The following is a 23912-nucleotide window of genomic DNA, read 5'->3' as shown; positions in this document are numbered from 1 at the left end:
TGAAATAAGATGGGCTGTATCTGTCTTTCGAGGGCTGTTTTAGTATTTTGTGTTGGCCAGCGCTTGGAAAAAAGTCAGGACTCTCCAGTCCTGTGGGAAGGTGCTCACACCCGGGTCTGGACAGCCACACTCACTCCCTGTTTTCTGGCCCAGCAAAACTTTCTTTTGAAGGCAATGACATAACTTCAAGAGATGGGGCTAAAGTTTCTTCCCTACCCAAAACTTCAGGGAAGGAGATATCTTAATATCTTGAAAAAATATCATGATGTCTTGAAAAGCAAGAGATGTGGGATGAATCCTTTAAGGATGGAGGGATCTGAATGTAGCCTTCCCTCATCCTACGGGACTGCCCTACTCTGCAGGCATTGAGGGAAGCAGTAGGTGCTGCTGTGCTCTTGGAGGAGACTGGTCCCCTTGGCATTCCTAGCACCTTTAGTGTTTAAATTGTCTCTTAAGCATCCAAATTAGCTTAATAACCTTTGATTCTAGATGCTAAGGACTGACTCAAAATCCTCATTACATTAGTGCTTGTATTTGAATAAGGAACTAATTTTTTTTTTTCAGAAGGAAGGAAGGAAGGAAGGAAAGAAGGAAGGAAGGACGGATGGACTAATAAAGATACACATGGTTTCTAATCTGGTTTTAGCATCCCCAGAGTTGTGCATATCAGCAACAGCTAACACTGCCTTCTTTGGGCTACTGAATGCAGGTGATCTGGATGCATGAGCAGAGAGATATTTTCTTTATGGTTTTGCTCTCCTCTTTGAACTCTCTTGGTGCTTGCTCTCATCCTTGAAACTTTTTGGTTCCTTTCCTTTGCAAATCTTCCACATTTCCAAAATCAGATTAATGAGAAAATTATGCTCTTTCGATAAAAGCCCTTGCATATAGCAATGGCAGAAAAATATGAAAAAAACAGTCTGTGCTAGCAGTTGAAGCAGGATGAGATAGTCAGAATTGGACTCCCGGGTTCAATATTTCAATGTTCAACACTGTTGCTGCGTAAATGATTCAACAGCTCTGTGCCTCGTTTTATTTCTCAGTGAATTCATGCATAAAATGTTATTATTCCTTTCCCTCTCTTATTTTTTTTACTGAACTTTGGCTGTGCTTTGCACTACACCAAACACAATTCCTGCTCACAGGAAATACAATCTGGCAAGCAGTATTGTTCATTTAGACAAAGCCCCGGGTGTGCAGGTGATATAGTCTAGGGCAAGTACTGCATCTTCCTCTTTCTTCTTTAAAGAGAACACTTTAGGAAATATAACAATGAAAATATCACCATTGTCATCACAGTCTGGACCCACCTGAGGAACATGTGCAGCTCCTATTGCCATGGGACTGGGCTTCTCACGGTTGTTGGTGCTGACCTCATTGAGGCACCCCTAAGAGGTAAGGAAGCATTAGGACTGGCAGGTAGGCATGGGGGCTGGGTTTCCTGAGGCTAAGGGACTTGCCCAAGGTTAGCTAGAAAGCCTGTGGCAGAGCAGAGATTTAAACCCTCAAGTGTAGGGTGCTCTCTTCACTCGTCTTGGCCATGGGAGCTATATACCGTATAGCAGGAGGGATGGCTGAATTGAAGACAGCAGCCTGTTCGTTGTACCGGGGCGTCAGGTTTGCCACAAGACCTGAAAACATTTCAGGGTCAACAGCAGTGCTGCAAAACGAGAGCAGAGCTGAGTGTCCCTCCCGTGAAAGCCCTGTGGCACAGCGTTATGGGGGACGAGGATGGCTCTTACTCATGGGGTACAGGAGACATGCTGCATTGCCAGCTTGTTGTGGGCCAGGATTTGGAGCAAGCTTTTCCTCACCCCTGCCCCATTTGTAGCAACAGTGAACTTGACTTAACAAGGAACAGATTGGTTCTCTTTTTTTTGTTTTAGTTTTTGGCTTCATTGCCTTTGACTCCAGAAGTGTAATAAGCAAGAGCTTGCAGCGGTGCATCGAATACGCTGGGTTTGTTTACAACTTTTACAGAAAAAAATGTTTTCCTTCAGTCGAGACACTTCCTTTTCTTAAAGAAAATAAACAACTCCAGAGCTGACCTCCCTAGAGAATGGTGTCTCCAGAAGCTGAGGGCTTCACGGAGAAAAGCCTGATGGTCCACAAGGTCCCTGCATGCTGCGCAGAGCAGAGCTGCCCTCCGCTCACCCGGGGCTGCCTGCCCAGGGGCAGCCGCAGCGGGCAAGCTGCCTTGCGCTGTAGTCGGCTGGGGGATGCCCCTGCTCAGGTCCTGGCCCGATGGGCTCTTCGCTCCAGCTGCTCTTCGTTTTCCTTCCCCCTCGCTAGCTGATTTATCTCCCTCCCCGCCGTATCTCTGCCCCTTCCTTTGTTTTTCCTTTCAGCTAATCCCTTCCTGCTTTTCCCTGGGCCCCTTCTGTGTTACATATACACACACACTTTTCTATCCAGGGAAGTTAATTTAGATTAAGGGAAGGGATGGATTTAAGAAAGAATAGCTCTCCCTGAAAAACTCCATGTGGAGATGCCCTAATTCTGGAATAAAATAATTTTAAAATGAACACCACCCTTTGTATATAGCAAATTAAACCAATCCAGTTTGAAATCATTCTGCTAGGATTGCAAGTGCTCATCTGATTATGCCCAGATTTAATTGGGAACATCGCCTCATGCCAAATTTGCCATAAAGACAAGATCCTGTTCCACTCCCAGGCGTGCACGGATACCCCTCCCAAACCATTCAAAGAAAGCAATACATCTGCCGCCCAACCAACCATGAAGAAATCAGGGAGCTAACATAATATTTGCAAGCCAAACTCTGCTCACTCTTCTGCAGTACTCCTTTGTCTGTTTAGGCTGCAAACTCCAGGGTGAGAAAACTTTCTCCCTCTGTTTTTTATGTGGTGCCTGGCACAGGCCTTCATTGTACGGTCATGGCACAGCAAACAAAGGAATCAGCAGAAAGGGTTGTGCTTTCACAAGTGCCTCCCGGTCCCATGCAAACTTAACTCCCTTTGACATCTGTGGGGCACCAGTTTTCACCCCACCCAAATTTAGGAACCAAACTTAATGAGCTGCTTTCCAGAGGCCTCCTCCACAGAAACCTGGGAGAAATGGGCTCCTCTAGAGAAACGAGAGGAATGGTTCATCCGCCTGGTCGAGCTTCTCCCCAGTAAATTCGGGAGCCATAGGATCAACTGCCTCAGTTAAGTGCCTCAGGCTGGGTTTCTGAATATACCCACAGGCACTTTCCCCCAACATAGAGGACATTTTATGAAGAACAATGAAAACAGTGGGAAGGCAACGGGTAGAGGAGTGGGAAGAGATCATGCCTAGAATGTTTTGTGGAGCAAAGGCAGGGAGAAGCACGGAAGTTGAACTGAACAAAGATTAGTATCCACCTGGACTAGGTAAGTCTGCAGGCAGTGAGGAGCCCCATGGCTGCTCAGTGGCTCACAGAATGGCCACCCCGTATTTACGGTGGTGTTGGGATGCAGACTTTGGTCTTCCTACTCCAAAACTACAACTTTGTGCCTCACACAAGCAGACAACCTCTGTGCAACACTGGGTACTACTGCAGAGAGCTCCCAGCCCCAGCATTATAGCTGTCTTATAGAGATCTTGGGTTAATTAATGTGTGAAGTGTTTGGAGATCCTAGGGGGACAGCTGCTGCTTCAATGGACTAGAGCTGCCCAGAGTTTTCTGGACATGGCTATTTTTCCCATTGTGCTGGTTCAGCTGACCATGTGTTTTGAATGAGCAGACATTCCCAGAAAATGGGTACTTGATGACAAAACGAAGCCAAGCTCCCCATGAAGTCTTCCACAGTCACTCATCGTTGTGCTCCTTGCACTGAGACAACATACGTGCATCAAGGCCAGAGTCGACATCCACGAACTGGAGGCATGGCTCACCTTGCAGGCAGTGGTGACTGTGTCCATGGGTGCTTCAACAGCTTTGGAAGATAATCCAGAGGACAAGCTCAGCCTCTAAGGCGATGGTGTTGGAACAACTCTTTGACTTTTGCAGCAATCTGTCATTACGATCCTTGACATTAAGGTTTCCAGCTAGCAGTTTTGTTTGTGTATCTGTTTGCCTATTTGTAGATGACATTTGCTACTTGCTATGTAGGAAGCACCCCACGCAAATAACAGCACGTCCTCCTACCTCTGTAAATCTATTTTCTGAACTTTTGTGTGACGTGGGTTACAGCCTGCTTCATAATTACCCTTCAGTGCTCACGAGAACACTACTAAGCCTGAAAAGCTGGCTGGAAAGCTAGACTTCTCTTTACCATTGGGAAATCCACTGAAGTTCCAGATTTAACGGGGGAGACAGGAAATGACCTGTAGCATCAACAACCATTGACATTAATTTCAGCTGAAAGGAAACACCGGCAGTCGAATACCCGCGCAAGCTCATTTCCTCTCCTCCAGCTGTCGCAGGCTCCACTTCAGCTGAACTGGAGTTCAGGGCTGTGGTGAGACATGTTGGTCACATCTATGCTTGTAAAGTAAACAAGAGCACAGCACGGTCTGCGCTTGTGTTGTAGCCCACTTTATTTTTTGGCACAGGCACAGCGGCCGGCGCCAGGGACAGAATGTCAGCTTGGTTTCTCCAGGGTTTCTCGGGAACAGTGGTTCCTCAGCAGCCTGAGCTATCATGCTTGGTGGCCCCAGAGGTCCCACCCTGGCCACATGTCCCTCTTCTCTCCCTTGCATTCACCCTTCTGCTTTCTGAACTATCCCAATCTCTTACAGTTAAGCCAATGTCACCCACAAGCTCATGGACAAATTGATATGTTGGTGGCCCCAAGTGAGACTCTGATCTCAGAGTCTCCGAGCTCAGTCCCAAAAGGCAGCAGATTTGCCCTGTGCAACTGAGGCAAAATCAAACCAATATTTTCCTGAAAAAGCCCCTGCAAGCACAACACGTGTAGAAACAGGGTTGTGGCTGCCCACAACTCAGAAGCTGTATGCCATCTCCTACAGTTATTACTTGCTGCTATTAAGACAGGGAAATCTGTGAGCAATTGAGATGCAATTCTGAACAGCGCCCTGGTTTATTGCAGGTGTTAAACGGCCAGTCCGATACTGCTGTTACCTGTCCAATATTGCTAAGACTTAAGGCATTAAGACCCAGGCAGGTTATTGGAAATGGTGCCGTGTTCATCTATCTATAAATTGACCATCCCCTTATTTTTTTCTTTAAGGAGATTTCATGCAAGAAAATGAACCTGGAAGAGGCGGGAACCTCAAGCAGTTGTGTTCCAGCTAAGGGAACTGTTGAGGGTTTCCTCGCAGCTAGCCATGAAAGCCACAAAGTTCAGCAATCCTTCCTCATACAATAGATACTGGGATCTCTTGTCCTTGGCCCAAAAGAAGCCTACAGATGTCTGCTGCTGGCTTTTCTCTTGGTCGAGGCTCTCATAAAACTTCCACAGATGTTTGCCTTGGGGTTGAAGCCTCTTTTCAAGGAGCTCAGTGCAAGCAGCTCTCGCAGCACATTGCCAGGGCAGGCTGCTCTGCTGAGCTGACAAAGTTTCTCTGGATTTTTTTTTTTATTATTTGGAGGGTGATTTTCTCATGAATTACAATATATGACTGAACTTGTTTATGTTACATCGTGGAGGGAGATAAAACCATCTATGCAATTTCTCCTGCTTTGTTACATATATGTACCAAACAGGCGCCTTGGAAAATCCCACCCTGAAACCGGAGCTATAAAGTTAACAGTTAATCTCAGGGGACTAATCTTCAGCCAGTGTCAATTGGCATCACCTCAACATGTGCTGGCTCAGGATCTGGCCCCAGGATGGGGGGGTCACTATGCAGCAGAGGACCAGAAAAGGGCCCAGAAAAGGAGACGCTGCTGCCATGGGGACTCTCTGAGCTGCTGGTGAGATTAGCAGGTCCCATGCCAGGCCTGGAGCTGGGTGGAAATCAGGTGCCTTTTTATTGCTGAAAATATTTGAGGGGCAAAAAAAAGAAAATAGCAATGCTGCTTCTGCTTTGGATGGCAGTGTCTGCTTCATCTCCCCAGAATAGCTCAGCGGTTTCTGCGGTTGCCTTCCCTTTTGCTGTCCCCATCAGCAGTGCGTGTTTTCTGTTGGGAAAGAGAAAGAAATGAGAGAGGCTGGTTGGAGGGTGGGAGAGGTCACTTGTTTAAGGCTTGTTCTTAATCCCTTTTCTGCTGCAGACTTCCTGTGTGTCTGTAAAAGCAGATCTAACCAAGGAACATGGCACCTCTAATATTATCTTTTAGCGGATGATGTCTCAGTTGCCTCTCCGTGAGCCGGGTGAGACCTATTGAATCTTGAGGAAGGCAAAAGTAGAGGCATCCCACTTTTCAAAGTATTTCTGCATGTGGGTTTTTTTCCCCCATATTTCAGGTAGAAAGGCATTAAAGAAGCAGCTTTGTTTTCCACGCAGTTTCACACTTTAAATTTCTTCCTTCTATTTTTTTCAGTAGGTTTAAATGAACAGCAGTTTTCTCTAAGGATTTAGAAATCTTTTTCATCCTTTTTTCAGCAGCAGATGGAGTAGGATAAGGGAGTAATGAACAGAAAAAATCTAGCAATTAGAAATGAAGGAACGAAGGGAGGAAGGAAGGAAAGAAGAAAGGGAAGATAAAATCTAACTCATTTAAAAATGGCTTTTCAAAAAGTCTTACTTTTTTTGTAAAAATTAAAAACATAATTGACAAATATTTTTCTGCAAAATATTTCATTATTTGTGAATCACATCTTAAGTATTCTTGTAATCAAAAACATTTGTTTCCATCCTTATTTATTTCTGCATCAAATAAAAGTGAGCCGAGATATAGGAGATCACTTCGATGGAAGGCATTTTCTGAAATCTGTGTGCTGCTTAAATTCCAATCCAGATCTATTTTAGACTTACCCAAATTGAACGAAACCTGCAAAGTGTTTGAATTTCACCCATCACTGCCGTTAATCCCTCTTTTCTTCCGCTCACAAAAGAATAAAGGTTTGATCCATGTCCCTGGGAGGCATCACAAGGACAAACCCCCTTCTTACCCCAGTTTTAATTTTTTCAAGGAGATTCAGCTCCCAAGATGCTCAGGTATTACTGGCTGGACTTTCTAAAGGACTCTGAGCATGTAGAGGTATGTGCCTTCCCTTCCAGGTACAGGCAGCACCTATGCTGCTAATAGCCTTTTTGACTGTGATTTAAAATGTGAGTTTTAAACTGTTTCAGTGGGATGCAGACGCTGGTCCTAAGCCCGTCCGATCCTCCATCCCACGGCAGACCTGGCATGTCTCCCCCGTGGATGCCGAGGTGTGAGCAGGGCCAGCACACAGCGATGTCCCCCGCTGCACTCACCAGCCACTGGCAGCATCAGCTCTGCCCTGAGCCAGGGCAAGCATCTTTGTCTTCAATAGCCCTTAAATAATGTTTCTTCCCTGAGTGTGCCTGGTAGCCCTGTGGCAAAGAGTTCCCCCTCTTAACTACACACTGGGGAAAACGGCTCTTCTTTTGTTTCTTTTTTTCTCTGAACTTGCCACTAACTAGTTTCATCTGACGTCCCCTAGGTCTTGTATTAGAAGAGACAGCAAACAGTCATCTTCTATTCATATTTTCCAGCCTACTTGTGATCTCTATCATATCCCCTTCAGCGGTGTCTTTCCCAGCCTGAAGAATCTGAGTCCATTTAATTGCACTCCTAGTCTGTTTGAGAGCTGAATTAATCTGTTTAATTATCTGTTTAGTCTATTCTTAACCTATTGTTAGGGTTCGATGGCCAGGAGCCATCCTGGTGTCTGGTCTGTACTAGACTGCTTTATAGGACCCACCAAGAAGGAGATCCTCTGGACATAGGCGCAGCAGAGCCTGGATTCATCCCATGACATTTTGGATGCCAAAGCCCACCCTGAACTGCTGTCTAAGGATGCCAGTCTCACTCATTGACTTGACAAGCAGGCTAAAATGGTTATTTTCCTCATTCAGTCTGATAACAAGAATGCCAAAAATTACGAGTCTGGGCCCATGGACACCTCTGTCCCAACAGAAGGCAGTGGGCAATGAAGAGATGTGGCCCTGGGACTGCAGCAGAGCAGGGAGCAGACCCAAGCAGGACACTTTTCCCTTCCTCTCTGGTCATCATCCTTTGGTCATTTTTGCCCCAACCTCATGCATCCCTCTAGGGTCAACATCCCATGATCTTATAGGTGACCCTGGTGCTGGGGTGACTCCTCACTAGTGGGGTGCTATGAGCCTGCTCACAGTATACAGCACCAGACCACACTGCTACTTGTTTTTTCTTTCCTAACTCTAATTAATTCAGTCGTCTCATTCGTTTATAATCACATTAAGTGCCATGCGATGATAAACAGCGGAGGAAAGCCTCGCTGGAGCAGAGGGAGGAGGGCTCGGCATCCGACAGAAGCTTTGCAGGATCAAGCCTCTAAGTGGTTGCAATTCAGTGACGATTCAGCTTATTCGACCTGTGAAGCGTATTCCAGAAACGCACGCCTCCAGATGTCTCTCATACACACCGCCTCACTGGTCATCATAAAAAACTGCTTGTGCTTTCTTTTCATCTATACCAGATGGTGGCTGTGACACTGGGGGCCTGTCTTTTTTCCATGCCATCCACGCAGAACTTGACAGAGTGAAGAAGAAAGGTACTTCTACCTTGGATAGACCTGCCAAACCCGCCCTGAAGACCCCACACCCTGCTCTTGCTAATTGCACCAACATTGTCTTGCAGCATGAACCGTTCCAGCTCTCTGTTTTCTTTCAAAGTATATTTGTTTTATATCTGACATGTTTATATATGTTAACTGTTTGCTATAGATATCTGTCAGCTTCAACTGGCAAAACCAAAAAAAAAAGAAAAAGAGGGGTTGGCTCTACGCCAGAGGTATGTTTCTTAAAAGCACTTTGCTTTTTGTCACATGGTTTTGCATAGAAAGAGAAATGAGGATAGGCAGGGTGGACTGGCAAGGGATATTATGCTTTAAATACCGTGAAAGAATTTCATACGAAAATGTACTCTACTTTTCAGATATTAGCCTAAGAGCCATAAAAAGTTATTTTATAGTCCTAGAACTGATACACAAACACTGGTATACTGTTTGTCATAAAAACTGCTCTAAGGAGGGAATCGCGCATTATGCTTTCGAAATATGACATTTATGAGCTGCCTTTGATTGTTACCAGAACGTTTTTTAATGAAATAGAAAATGTGTGTCTCTGCGTACATGCGCGCGTGGTGCATGTGCGTGTGTGTTTGCGTGTACGTACAATAAGGGGATGTGTCACTGAGAAAGAGACATCTTCTAAAAAATGTTCTTTACTCAGCCTAGAGGTTTTCATCTTTCTCCCTTTCAAAGAACGAAGACTACAACCCCTTCTGCCAGTGAGAGGAAAGGCAGAAATGTCCATTTCTTCATATTTGGGGAGAAATCAGCACCATTTCCTGGGATTTTTTTCTTCCTTGCTTTTCTTTCAAGCAAGAATACAGGCTGGTGCTGTGCAGTAGCCTCTTCCCTTTGAGATACAACTGCACCACTTGAGGATGAAGGTGGAGAGACTTGAGTCTGTCCCCACGCGAAAGATGTCGGCTCAGGTTTCTCTTATAACGATGTTTAAAAGGGCTTAAATTGGAATTACCTGATGCTTATACCTTCTGCTAGTCCTTACGCACAGTGCCTAATTGCTCACAGTGACGGGATTCATTGCCTCCCGGGCATTTTTTACTTTGTGAGGTGAACAGGCTTGTTGGGATGACACACTTTTTTCTACTGGACCATTTCACCACCCTCCCTGCCCAAAAGCCGGGTGAGGAGTCAGATGGTGACTCATCCTATGCACTCTTGCTTTTAAAAATGCCTGAAGTTTTTCCAAAGAGGCAGCTTTGTCTTCATGAGAGCTAGGATGCCCTGCATAATTCTCTGGAGCAAGCTGGTTTTTAGGTCTTTTTTTATTTTACTGCATGGGACTGCTCCTCACAGGGTGGAAAGCCACCAAGCCTTTGCAGGCAGACTCAGTCTTCCTTCATTTATGGTTAGGGCAGGGCTGAGCCGAAGCTAATGACCCAAAATGAGACACAAATTATTGCTGCTTGGGCACAGAACCATATTAATGCAGCCTTGCAGCGTCTGACCCATTAGCAGCGGGTGCTTGAGCTGAAATCGGGCCTGTTTAAAAGAAATGATCGAAGACTTTGTGCCTGCAGTTATGGAGCGAGGGGTCCAGATACCTGGGATCTGTTTGTGCCTGTTATTTGCAGCTCAGTGATTTATTAGCAGGACTCTGGACACAGACCATACTGGGCAACCCCTTCTTAGATCTTGGGCTGCAGATAGCGGGCAAGGCAGACAGACTGTTTGCAAGGAAATCAAAAGCACTTTGAGTCTTAACTGCTGCCTGAATCATCTCACAAAACGAATACGATACGGCAAACTGTTGCCCTGCAGACAAATTTCATACAAAGTGACTGTATAAAGCACCGATGTTTATACACGAGGCTGATGTGGGTTGAAGGGCTGTTTGAAATGGCTGTGGCTAGTTATGTAATTATTTGAGAACAGTAGAGCACAATAAGTGAATATAAACATTGAAGAAGACAGTATGAGTTCACTGGATGCTTACATGAATCCGTCATCTTTATTACAAATGTCTCTCTTCAAATATAAACCATGTACTCTGTGGCCAAGAAATCGTAGGTGTCCAGCTATGTTTGGTGGGGAAAAAAGAAGATGCATGGGCAGTGGGAAAATAACTAACCTACATGTGGAAGAACTGTTGGGCATTTGGTGTTTGTCTGCTGCAAAGCCAGCTCTTTGGACAATGCCTTGATGTCCAGTTGATTGGGTACCAGGTTTGAATCCAACTCCGCACTTCTATTTTATCCTAGCATACAAGATGAGCTCTACAGCAATGCATGAAAAGAATCAGTATGTGAGGTAGAAAGAGCTAGTAAATGGATGTGTGGAGGTAACGGATGGGTGAACCACGCGGACCTCATAAACTTCACAACTTCATCAAGAATGAAGAACAGGCAATGCATCCTTGTGGGTAACTGGTGACAGGTCTGCTCTAGTAATTTATGTGACAAGTAGGTTGCTTTTTCCATTTAATGTGGTATCAACCAGAATGGCAGAAATTATTATATGAAATCTTTTGGAAAGATAATAACTAAGAAAGATAATCTTGTGGTTAGTGAATCTGACTGCCTTCCCAGAGAGGTTTTCTTTTCAATCAGACATATTTCTGATAAAACATCCACTCTCTCACTGGTTTATTTCTCCATTAGTAAAATAAGGATATATACTAAAAATATGTTTTTTCTTACTGTTTTCTATTCAGACTGAAAGTTCTTCAGGGAGAAGCTTTGTGCTTTCACAGCACCTGACATGTGGGGTCATGTTTCACAGGAAGCCTCTGTGCTCGAAAGATCAATAAATATATGTCACAATTTTCTTCTGCCCCCTCTCTAGCTGAAATCATGTTTTTTATGGAAAAATGAGTAATTCAGCTGCAAAAAAGTGTGGTTTTTTTTCTCAAAGGCAGGCCCTTTCTTTGTGTCTGCATGATATGCTATGTGTGAATGGGAGTCTGCCATTCAACAAAGCAAAGGGATATGGTTTAAATAATGATTACAGTAGCATAGCTTCTCCTCTCTTCAAAATCAAGTACGCTATAATCCAACACTGGTGTAATTCCTGGCAGGTCTGAAACTGTGTGAGAGTTGACGTATACCACTGAGTACAAATAAGGCATAGTCAGGGTCTCTCCCTGGAAAAATTAACTTAGGATTGGTATTTTCAGGACCAGGGCTTGCATTTTTCAATGAGCTTGTCTATCTTAAACAACGAATGAAGCAGAGCCGTTGGAAGAATAAAAAACCAAGGAAGGAAAAAGAGGCAGTTTCAAGACTGATAAGGCAATTTCTTTTTTTATTTATTGTACAGTGCAATATCTCCCCCTGCTAAGTGTAGAAACGTGAGAAGAGTGGTATCTATATCAGCAAGCTGGTAATATCTGTAAAAGTGAAAAGTGAGGCTGGGAATCGGAGTCCCAACCCACTTTGCCCATGGCTGGTTTGTTGTCACAAAAATCCAAGGTCACTGTGACCTTACATCGTTAGGAGGAACTGGGTTATTCCTGAGGATTCCCAAGAAAAGTCACAGCGGATATCCCACCTAGAAGAAAACATCCAGAGTAGGACCCAGCTTGTCGTGTGTCCGGGGCTGAAGGCATCCAGGTTTATCTATACATTGCTGAGCTGCTGTTTCAGAGTAATAAGCAGCCACCTGACCTGCAGCAGCAATAATGAGGCTGTCTTTGCAGTCTGCACCACGGAGGCAATCTCAGAGCCTTCCCAGGCAAAAATGGTCTTGACATGACTTCACTGTACGACAAAGTTCAGAAGGTTTTATTTTCACTCCAAGGCAGATCCAAAACACATTTTGAAATCTTGAAAGTCGTCGTAAAATGGATTCATTGTCTTCCTGCCAGCTCCAGTCAGCTGGTTGGGCTGCAGATTAAAAAAAGAGTTGAGTTGCTGTAAAACACCCAAAACAGAGGAGAGCACGATTTTGTTTGCAGTGACCCAAACTTCTAAAACTCTTCTTGAAATGAAAACCCACTAGGGACTGTTCTTAATTAATGGGACATTTGTGAGTGCAACCACACATAGACGAGTTGGGGCTAGTCCTAGTCTGCGCTATAACGGGGCAGCTGCTTTGAATTCAGTTACATTAAAGTGGCTGAAGGCAGAACTGGTCCTGCTGAGGATGGAAATGCAAAGATCCTACCATGCAGTTGGCACAAAGCCACAGAGCCCACCGCAAGTCATTCGGGAAGCTCAAGGAGTGAGGTTTGCCCCTGAAGGAGCCTTTGTCCTCTGCCTGCACCAGGGCACAGGAATGCAGTCTGCCCTTTGCAGAATAAACCGTTGCAGCAGGACAACTGCTTTTGGCCTCTGCGTGCGTTCCTAGGAGGACGTCCTCATGCTGACGTCTGGGAGTAGTCTCTCCTCAAGGTTTTTTTAGGGGAATATTTCAGTGTCTTCATCCATTACTCAGCTCAGAGAGTTCAGAGATGCCCTTTGCCAGCCTTATCCTGTCTGTGATGTTGGCACTTTTCCCCCCTCTTTAAACTGGGAACTGAACATAAAATTTAGGGAAGAACTGACCCCCATCACCCTTACAGTAGTTTTAATATGCTGGGATCTCAGTAGAGTTCTCAAGGCTTTAAACTGGCATTATTGAGAGCTATGTAAATCCCTGAGAACAGAGCTGATGATTCTGCTGGAATGGGGACCGTTACCCTTATTTTAACACAGGTTTCTAAAACAAAGACAGCCATATGCTTAGAGCTGAATGAGACTGTTGTTACCCAGAAAGAGACCTTGCTTCCAAAGCTTACACCATGTTTTCTTAAATTTTCGAAGGACAAAACCCAGCTATTTTAATGAACCTAACTCAATAATTCCTAATCCTAAAGTTAAACACTAACAGTGAGGCTCAAAAACGGGCCTCCCAAGTTTCAAAACACAAGTCATGACCAGAACCCATTGGTAAACATTCCTGAAAATAAGTTTTGTTTTGTTTTCCCCCTCATGCTCTGCTATACCTTGGAAAAACTAACTCACTCCTAATATTAATCCTAGTATAAACAGATTAGAAGGTCCCCTTCCCCCTGCCCTGCAAAAAATAATGCCTGTGAAAAGACATTTTTTTGCATCAATGAACACTTGTCTGTTTTATGGACTCCTTAAAAACAAATTATCTTTTATTTTCTTATTTTGAAGCCTGAGACAAAAGTTTCATGGGTTATAAGAAAGGTGATTTTTTTTTTGCATCCTTTTGGTTAACAAAATCTGTGACTTTATCAAAAATAGCAGATCCAGCCCTTTTCCTCCTGAAATGAGGGGGTGCCAAGCATCCAATCACAGCTATCTCCCTGTTCCTTTTGCAGTAGCAGTGTGTGATCACAACCCACTAGGCATACGTTGAACGAAGCTGGGGAAGCGTGGTTTCAACCAGACATCTGAGCTATGGTTTCATTCCTCATAATTCATTAACTTGAAGGTGTTATTTCACTACCTTCTATGGGCACTGCATCTGGCATTTTTTCTGTGCTCTCCTGGCCTTGAGGCAACACTAATGCCAACGGAAAGAGGCAGCATTCATCCCTGCAGATCTTGTACCCAAATTCTGGTGTTATACAGGGAGTCCCTTCCCATCCAAGTGCAGTGTGATTCCTGTGGCCTTTAATGCATATAATTCCTATGGCTTGGGCTTGGTACATTTAAGCAAGGTATAAGGTGAGGTACTATCCAGGGAAATAACTGTATCACACTGAAAATCCGGCAGAGAAAGTTTCTCAGAAGAAGCTGAAGTTGTTGGAGGGAGCACTGATTTGCCTGTGTTGATCAGATTCCCCCCAGGTTCGCTAACATGCCTCCCCATATCGCACATGACTGTTACAAATCTCAGATAACAGCATGTGCTCCAGATTTACAGCCAAAAATGGACATCTTGGGGTATGGAGAACTGCAGTTTATGAACATTTGGTTTTATGTTGGGTCAGACAGAGTTAAAGACAATCTTGGAGCATAGATTGGGCCATCTGTTATCAAGGGAATGGCTGATCAGAAAGTGTTTGTACTTTAACACTTCAGGCTCAACTCCTGCTTGGAAGTGACTTTATTTGTGCATGTGAAGGTGTTGTTCACAGATATAAACTTTGGAAGTTGGGTGTCTTTGAACTAGAAAGGTGGTTAGGCAAGGCAAGGCACTGAGGGAGGAAAAAGAATGAAGGAAAGAAGGAAAACGAAAAAAAAAAGAAAGAGAGAAAAATAAAAGAAAGAAAGATGGATAGAAAGAAAGATGGATGGAAAGATATCTGTAAGAGGGGAAAGCGCTGCCAAGGCATTAGAAGTTTTGACAGATTCTGGGAGGTGCCAGACCATCCCCCAGGACCAGAATAAAGGCCAATATCTGTGGGTCTCACCTCCTCCTCCTGAATCCACGTGCTGAGCACAACGACACCAGTTGCAGAAGAATAACTCAATGTGCGTGTGCGTGTTGCAGTCTGACACTGATTACTCATTTCCCAAATGCATTAAATGTACTTTCTTCAGAGTTATGGCATCAAGTGTAAAATCCTCTAGCACACAACAGCCTCTGAGGGAGGGGGAGTAACCCTCTGCCTTTCTGTAATTTTTGCAGCTTGAGCAGCTTAAAATGCTTTTGAAAAGAAGGTGAAGTTTGTTATGCCAATAAGGTTATCGGGGCAGGGGGTGGGGCAGAGAATAAATATCTAATTTAAAGAAGTGTCCCAACAAAAGTGCCATTAATATTCCTGTGAGTAGATTATCATAGCAGGCTTTCTGCTGGAGAAACAAGAACCAGGAAACAGCCTTCAAAAAATTCCCCTCTCTGCATGGCCTGGCTCTGCGTCCCCCCACGCGATTTTTTTCCTTTTTACCTTGCAATTCAGGACAGTATCGCGCTCATCAGGAACATGTGCTTAAGTTTCTTAATATGTTTAAGCATCACACTAAGCAGAGATGACTTTAATCACACTTGTGTTCTAATGCTGACAAGGACTGCCACATGATTTTACATAGTTTTACCCTTGCCTTTACCCTTGTTAAATATTATGGCCCGTTGAACAGCCGAATGTTTCCTTCTCCATGTAATGCTGCAAATTTTATAAGTATTGCACAACAGTAATGACTGATGAAATTACTATTCAGCATCAATAAATTATAGTGCAACAAACAACATTATTAACCACATACTAATCCACTCCGTGTTGATTTTACAAAGTCTCCATAGAGGAATTCCCAACTGTTCTCCATGTGCCATTAGATGTACACAAGTCACTTCGACATGATACACGGCATGATCCAGAGCTGGGAGATGCTGTTTCTGGTTGTGGTACCAGCCAAAGACCTTCCATTTCAGATACAGCATCAATAATCTCTCTCCTCACCCTCACGCTTGTGTGGAAAGTAGCTCCCCATATTTAACAGAAGTCCAAGCCTGGGGCTCTCCTTCCAGTGGAAGCACTGGGTCATGCTCTTTAGAGGTAGCAGAACTATTATTTATCTTTCACTTAAAAAAATCTCATTGTTACAGAATATGGGAGGAAACCACTCCAAAGACCACTAGGAGACAGTGCCTCCTTCAACCATCTGTGTCTACTTGGCTTTAAGCAGGGGCTCCTATTTTAATTTTTCCAAGAGGTCTCTGCAGGACCATGAGTCTCATGAGTCTCACGCTACAACTTTATGGACTGTTTCTAGGGGACCAATGAATATTTTGTCTAAACCCTGAAGAACAGGAAAACAGCCAGTGATGAGAGTAGTTACTGCTGTTCATTACTTGCTCCTTACTTAAAAGGAGTTAGAAACCTGCTTTAATCTCTTGGGATATGTAAAGTAGTGGTCAAATGCCTGGCAGCTAGAGACACAAAAGTACAGTAAATGGTGGAAGCAATTTTTAAGCAGAAAATGATTTAACAACCTTGCTGAATTCCCTTTTCCATGCACCATAAAGGAGTGGTGGGTGGGAGCTGAGCGAAGCCATGCTCACCAACAGGGAGAGAACAGAAGAGTGGGGACCTTTGACAAATTGAAGAGATGTTTATTACTTTTATCTCTTAAAAATGTCTTTTAGCCTCCACTTTTCAGCTATTCCAAAATATAAATTAGCTTGGATTTACATTGCTGATCAACCATAGAATTAGTATCCTAAAGTGATTTTAATTGTGGGGTTGTAGACCTTGCCTCTCTGCACAGCCCTGATCAAACACTGGTGGTTAGAGGTTTGTAGGGTTTTTGTCAGATGGGTGGGCACCTCATGGGGGCTGCTTAGCTCAGTTCTGGAGACCCTAATTTCTCTGCACTGGCTGCAGTCCTGGTCAGCCTCCTAACTCAGCATCCAAAATGACCTCCAGAAGATGCTTACTTTTCACCATTGGCATAAAATCCTAATTTTTGCATCCAAATTGGGCACCTCTGACCAGTGATGCATGTATCTTCTTAAGTGGTCCCAAATCTGGAGCAGCTCCATAACTAGAACAGCGTACAACAGAGGTTTATGCACACAAGCCTGTTTGGCTGGATATGATTTTTATACTCCAGCAGAACATTCCAGGAATATGTGATGTCCCCATTAATGCTCATGCTCCACACTGCTACTGATTTGCTGCTGGCCAGAACTACAGGAGTCCTGTCACAGTAAATCACGCTCTCTCCTTGTCTGCAGACTCAGCTGCATGGTCAGCTTTGGGGTGACACCAGTAAAATATACTAGGCATTTCTAAAAAAACTATTGCATGATATGATGTCTAGTGAATCGCAGTTTGGTGAGACACGCAATTAAGAGTGCTACAGCTAAAGATTAATAACAAACTCTGCGGCAGCTGCACAGATGCCTGTAATGAACGTCACCAAAGTCCAGGAACTCTTATTACCCTCTAGACCTCTGTGCATCGCCACGATTTGCATGAGGCCTACAAAGATACCTTTTAATTGAGGTCATCCTCAACACAGCCGGTCGCTCCCTAAATATGTAGCAACTGTTGCGAGTGCACGTGTGTGTGTAAGGATCTGTAGGTGACCAGCTGTGTGCCTGTGTCTTCAAGAAGCTCAAGCTTTTGGACAATTAGAGCCCAAAATGCTCCCATCTGTAGTGTTGTCAGCCAGGTAGATCCCAAAGACTCCTCCCTTTGTCCACTGCAGACTCTGATGGCTCTCCCAGCTGTTTTTTATCACATCAGATGGTACCAAAAGCCACTGAGGTGTCTGCTCCAGGAGCCCCCTCTCACTGGGACCTGAGGATGAGGGAGGAGATGTCTGCCTTGGGAGACAACCTAAAGGTGAGATCAAGTGACTATGTCTGTCCCCAGACTTTGCACTAAGTTTAGGTCAAAGACAGATGGTGACAGTGTCTTGCTTTTGCATGCTAGACTCGTGGTTAGAGGCTTCCCAGGAGGCAGGAGACATGGGTCTGCCAAGCCGGGCCCTAACCACGAGGCTCCACAGCATTCGGGCAAGGGGACAAGGTTTGCTAGGGTGCCACTTGTGACTGCAGAAGGAAAGAGGGCCCAGAGGAACCAGCATGACTTCTATGCGAGGCGAGACAAGGCAGATGGGAGCAGGGAGCTGGGGTCTAATTGCTCTACTTATGGGACTACTAATCCTTTAGGATTCACGCTGAGGAAGACACTTACCCTGTCAGCACCCCTCTGTTTGCAATCTCTGTTGGAGGCACTTCTGCCTCCTTACCATTATATTTGTACATGAGGAAAATACGGCTAATGTAACACTCAGGGTGCTAAACCCAAGAATGCCCTATTAAAACCTGTATCAGTCCTTTTTAAACTGTTTTACAGAACCAGCTTTAGGAAAGATATTTTAGATGATACCTATTTACAGGCTCAGGCTTTTTAAAGGTGTAAATTGTCCCATAGCTTTCCCGGAAGAACAAGACAGACATTAAAAGATTCCATGAAGATAAGTGACTTTTCTGGCTTTACATGCTAGATTAGTGTTTTTATGGTTTCCACACATCTTTTATCTCCCGTGCAGATGCGTGAGTCATGCTTTTTTATTGAAGAAGTGCATATTATTAAAGTGGTGTAGTTCTATACTAAAAACACTTTCACAAGAAAGTAGAGCATGGGAATGTGTAAGAAACTTTTATCCAAGCAGTTTTTATTTCCTCCTCTGAATAAGCTGCATCATAGCCGCTAAGAATATGATCTGGAGGTCTAGACAATAGCAGGGCTGTTTCTTTGTCCTGTAGTCCACCCTTTTTTAACCAGACAGCAATTTCGCTCACATCCAGCTTTGTAGTCTCAGCATAGGAGCAGAGCATTCCTGGTTCAGAGTCATCCCTCTGCTGATTTTGGTGCAGCGACCCAGGGAGGATACGCTGCTATTTTTATGGCACATGAAACAGTGCCAGCCTCACAGCCTGTTTTCTTTCTTGTCCTCTGCCACCACTGCAGCTGCAGCCAGGAGTGCCCTTGATTGCCCACATGCTTGTCACAGCCCTGCAAATAAACAGCCTTTGCTGGGAAGCGTACTAACACCCAGCCTGTCTACACCATTAGATAACCATGCCTGAGGTTTGGTTACAATGCAGTTATCTTGCAAGCCACTGTGTGGATCAGCTTGAACTTCACTTCAGCTGTGTCCCTGAACTGCACAGGGCTTTGCTCTGCACAGCTGTGTGTGATCCAGGGGCACGGTTAAAACACACTTCAGTCCATCTCGGAGGAGGTGCATCCCAGGGCCATTAGGTTTCTCTCCTAGAAAAGTGTGAGCACTGCAGAGCTGGTGGGGATGAGAGTGGTGCCAGGGAAAATCCCCTGGATTGAAGCAACACGCTGCCGATAGTGGTGGTGACTCACAAAAGCCGGACCCCTCTGTTCCTGTCTCCCACCCATGACAGCGGTCTGGTCATCCCAAGTACCAGACTCCGGTCATCGAAGGATTTAAGGTTTCTTTCTCAGCTCTGCTAATGTGTTGATGTGGCGCACAGCTTCAGTCCCAGCAGGGCTGCAAGTACGTGTGCAAGGAGATAAACTAGCTTGCCAGGACTCCCACCACTGCGAGGCAGACAGGATGACTCCGGGATATCTGATTTAACGGTGAATGTTGCACCGAAGCCATCAGCGGGCTGATGTCTCTGATGAATGAGCTGCCAGGCCTTTGCAGCTCACCCATCCATGGTGCAAAACTGCTGCGTGCTCTGCACCAGCTGTACCCTCTCCCAAAAAATAGCTGCTGGACACCAAGGGCCGAAGCAGTTTCTGTTGATGGTTAAACACATTTAAATGCAAGATAAAAAATGACAGATCAGTGGAATGAAATTTGGGCTGGTGTTGCTCACAGGACCAAAGGCTAACAGACAGCATTATCTCTGGAGAACCCACTCTTTTGCTGATAGCTTTTAACTGACTACAAGGGACATGTGAAGGGAGACAAGAAGTATTTGGGTCAAGGAGGGACTGGTGTGAAACACAGCAAAGGTCCCATGAGAGTCCGAAGTTCAAACAAAAACAGAGAGACAAAGCATCCCCTTCTCATTTGACTGTAACACTGGCACAGCCCTACTGACTCCAGGATCATTAGTCCTTATCCACATTAACACAAAAGGTTCACGACACAGGATTTCAGACCACCAAGTAGTTATATCCCATTGTCTGTGGTAATGTGATATTTGTTTGAATATGAAAACCGGTCTTATAACATGAGAGATCTTATTGCTAAGACCGTCTACCGTGAGTGGGGAAAACTGTGTAAATGAAATGGTAACCTTTTTGCTCTCACTGCTTTCTTTGCTAAAATAGATAAACAACAAAATATTTCAGTCTCACAAACTTGTTTCTGAGCAAGACAGTTCTCTCACAATGCCAGAAACATGATGCTGGACCCGAGTCAGGGTTCAAGAGGTGAAAGGAGAAACCATCTACAGCCACGCATGGCCCTCGACTGGACAAAGTGTGAAGGGATGGGCACATCCAGGCGTTGCTGATGCTGTAGTGACTGCTATTTCCCATTGATCCCAGGTGCAAGACCTCTGCGCGGAGCTCAGTTTGGTTGCCTTCTCTGAATTTTATTTTAAATAGGTTTTAAAAGGCATGAAGATATACACAAAAAAGTTTGCCGTTAGGCTTGTTCATCTTCCCCGAGACTCTTCTATATTCCAGCTTTGTTCCCCAGGGGAGCTGAGGGAGCGTTTACATTTTTTTGGAAGAGAAATGAAGATTACAGATCTTTAAAGTAGTGTTTATCCCACCCTCACTCTAAGGGGAAACAAACACATGCATCAAACACATTGACGTTGGGATTTTCATCCTTCTACAAAATGACTCTAACGGCTCTTCAACAGATGTGCTTATAATTAGTGAGCACTGTGAAATGCCAAGACTAATTTAATACTGCGTAATACTGACAGTTGCTCAGCAGGAGACCTGCAGGTGTGCATGGAGAGTGCAGCTCTGATTTGGTTGCAGAAGAACTTTAAAGAAAGTCAAACCCTGCAAAAGTGAATTTGTCCTAAGTCCAAAACATCCCTTAGGTTTGTTAAGACTCAAGCAGGTAGCAGGTACATTATTCATGTCCATGAATATCTTGCAAAAACTTGTGGGGTTTTGCACAATTTTGACACCAGCTGCAGCTGAAGCTGGGCAGAAGCTCACTTCAGATCAAACTCTCCATCCCAAACTCAAGAGTTGCAAATCCACAAGAATTCCTGAGATTTCATGCTGTGGAGGAGTCCCCCAGAGCCATGGATTAGCTCTGGAGAAGCTTCAGGATGATCAGCACTAGTGGCATGACCAGTCAACAGGGACAGTTATAAACTGTAGGAGAATATGCTGATCGTATTTCCTATTCCTGGAAGTGTTAGGTCTTAGATGAGGTTTTGGAAATAAAAAAAAAAAAAAGGAACTGTCAATTGTTGGGTGGCTATTCCTACTGAGTGAAGACATCCAGACATACTTGTGCTGTCCAGAGATCACATGGGCATGGAACCAACTGTTCATTCCTGTTGGTCTCACTACAAAGTTAGGTGCCCAAATAAGCATTGGGAGCCCAAGCACTCTATTGGGTTTGGATCTCAGCACTTATAGGAAATCTGCTTTCTTTCAAATCCATTTCCAGCTTTTTTTGGTACGGCAATAGCCAGGTTTACACACTACCCTGTACGTGTCTCTGTCTAGGAAGCTCAACCTTCAACATTGTATTTCCAATACCTCAGTAACATCTTCCTTTATTAAAAGTTTGGGAGAAAGGGAGAGGTATTTGTTTTATATCAGTTCTCTCATGCCATTTTAAAGCTTAATTCCAGATGAAACCAATCTGGATAAATATACGTAAATGACCACCTTTGTATGCCTCTTCTCTTACAAACTCTTCCTCCAGCTTCAATGGCCTTTGCATGTGATAGACAGGTGGGATTCAGTTGCTTAAATGTGGTAACCAAGTGCCTTTGAGTTACCTCTTGTAGCTCACCTGAGCTCCATCTGACCCTCCAGAAGAGCATGGACTCCTGTAGGTCCTGTGTGACACTGGCCAAACCCATATGGGTGTCTTACAGATCCCAAGCTGTCTCAAATGGCACTGGCTGACTATGTTTGGAAAATCAAATCACGGCCGCAGTTTTCAGGGTTGCCCTATCATCCTTGAAGGGACAAGCTGCCACAAACAGTGTTTGAACATGTCTGTTCCCAGGCAGTGTTTGTTAGCTGGATTTTTTTTAGATTGATGGTGCTTTGATGAAGCAAAAGAACACACGTTGGTGACTAATGTCTTTTACCAACTGAAAATGTTCAATATGCTTTTTGGCTCTTAAAGGTCCTGCTTGTACACCCCAAAGCTTATCTATTTTTTCCAGTTATACCAATTATTCTAGTAGGAGATACTACTAAAAACTTTGTTTTCCTTCTCATGGTGAGTTGAAATGACAAACAGTGATACTTTGCCCACATGAAGCAGCTCAGGAAGAAGAGATAGGGTTTAAACATTCTCTCTAAAACTTTCAGCTCTTGCCTTGCAATAAAACATCTGAAAGAGAAGAAGGAACTCATAAAGAACATTACATAATTAATTTTTGAGAATAACTTTTTCTTTAAAATAATTTAAGATTTATACTACATTAGCTCCAACCAAACTGAACTCTGGTTTGATGAGTGAGAATTTGGCAAAGCAGATTTATCCAACAAGGATATATGCTTTTAGAAATGTTTTTCCTTATAGCAGAAATTACTTTTTTTGCAGAATAGTTTTTTTCAGAGTTATTTTTGAGAAATTAACACTTGTTCTCTCAGTCCCTGATCCTCAGCACCCACTGCACACCGGCTAGCTTTGTGATTGCACAAACAAATGATGGCATCCTCCTTCGTTTTCTGTCTCTAATTGTAATTGTACCTAGCTTGAATATTTGAATGTGGGAAATGACACGACGGGTCCACCAATCTGCATGTGTGGCTGTTTAGGGATGTGAACATAAAAGAAGCATGAGTACTCTGGATTAAAAATATGTGGAACTTCGTGCAGTTACAAGAGAAACTTGGCATATTTTCCTGTCTCAGCTGATCTTCTGCTAGCCTTTCTGAAGAACATTGTGGGACAGGTCCCATTTTCTGGACAAAAAGATAGGAAAAGAGTTCTAAATATGTTGGCTGTGAAACCTGAAATGATGTAAAATTTGCCTGGTCTTGAGTTTTGTTTGAAACTTAGCTCATTTTCCCTCAAGGATTTACTCCAGTTCCTACCCTTTCTCCAACAAATACAGTTGGGCCAATTTGTAGCGAACTTGGACAATTTATGGCTCTGCATCAGTTCCATGCAGAACTCTGTGATTTCAGATGGTTTTGACATGAAACCAGATGAAGAATTTGCTCAGTCCTGAAACTTAGCATGCAGTTCAGAGCAGCAACCCATGTGGATTGAAACTAGAGCAAATGGTTTTGTAATCCCCTTCAAAGAGAAACAACCAAGCAGAGCAGCACTTCTGTTAATGGTTCGAGGAAGCTCTGTTGATTAATGACCTCAGACTGTTTACAAACTAAAATAACTGGAAATGAGTTCAAAAGGAGTGTCACATTCCTGTCACTCAGGGAATTTTGACTAAAATATGGACACATTGACAATTGCATAACTTGGATGTGAAAGTCTTTCGTTGATTTTTGTATATTCCCATGCTGTTGCAAACAGGAATTATGCCACGTAGAGAAGTGTTACAATATCCTAATTAATTTTTCAGAACACAGCAGCTACTCTAGGGGAAGTTGTAGTACTTGAAGATATATGGTACTATACTGGTACTACTATTTTTATCCAATTTTTGGCTTTTGCTTCCCAGAATTTACTTGGAAATGACCTTACCACCGCTAGCATTAGGATTTTTAAATGTGGTTTGTGGAATAACCAGTAAAGAAATGCA

This window comes from Gymnogyps californianus, chromosome 4, assembly GCF_018139145.2.
Source record: "Gymnogyps californianus isolate 813 chromosome 4, ASM1813914v2, whole genome shotgun sequence".
Classification (NCBI taxonomy): domain Eukaryota; kingdom Metazoa; phylum Chordata; class Aves; order Accipitriformes; family Cathartidae; genus Gymnogyps; species Gymnogyps californianus.
The sequence above is the reverse complement of the archived record's forward strand: the minus strand, read 5'-3'. Positions refer to the sequence as shown.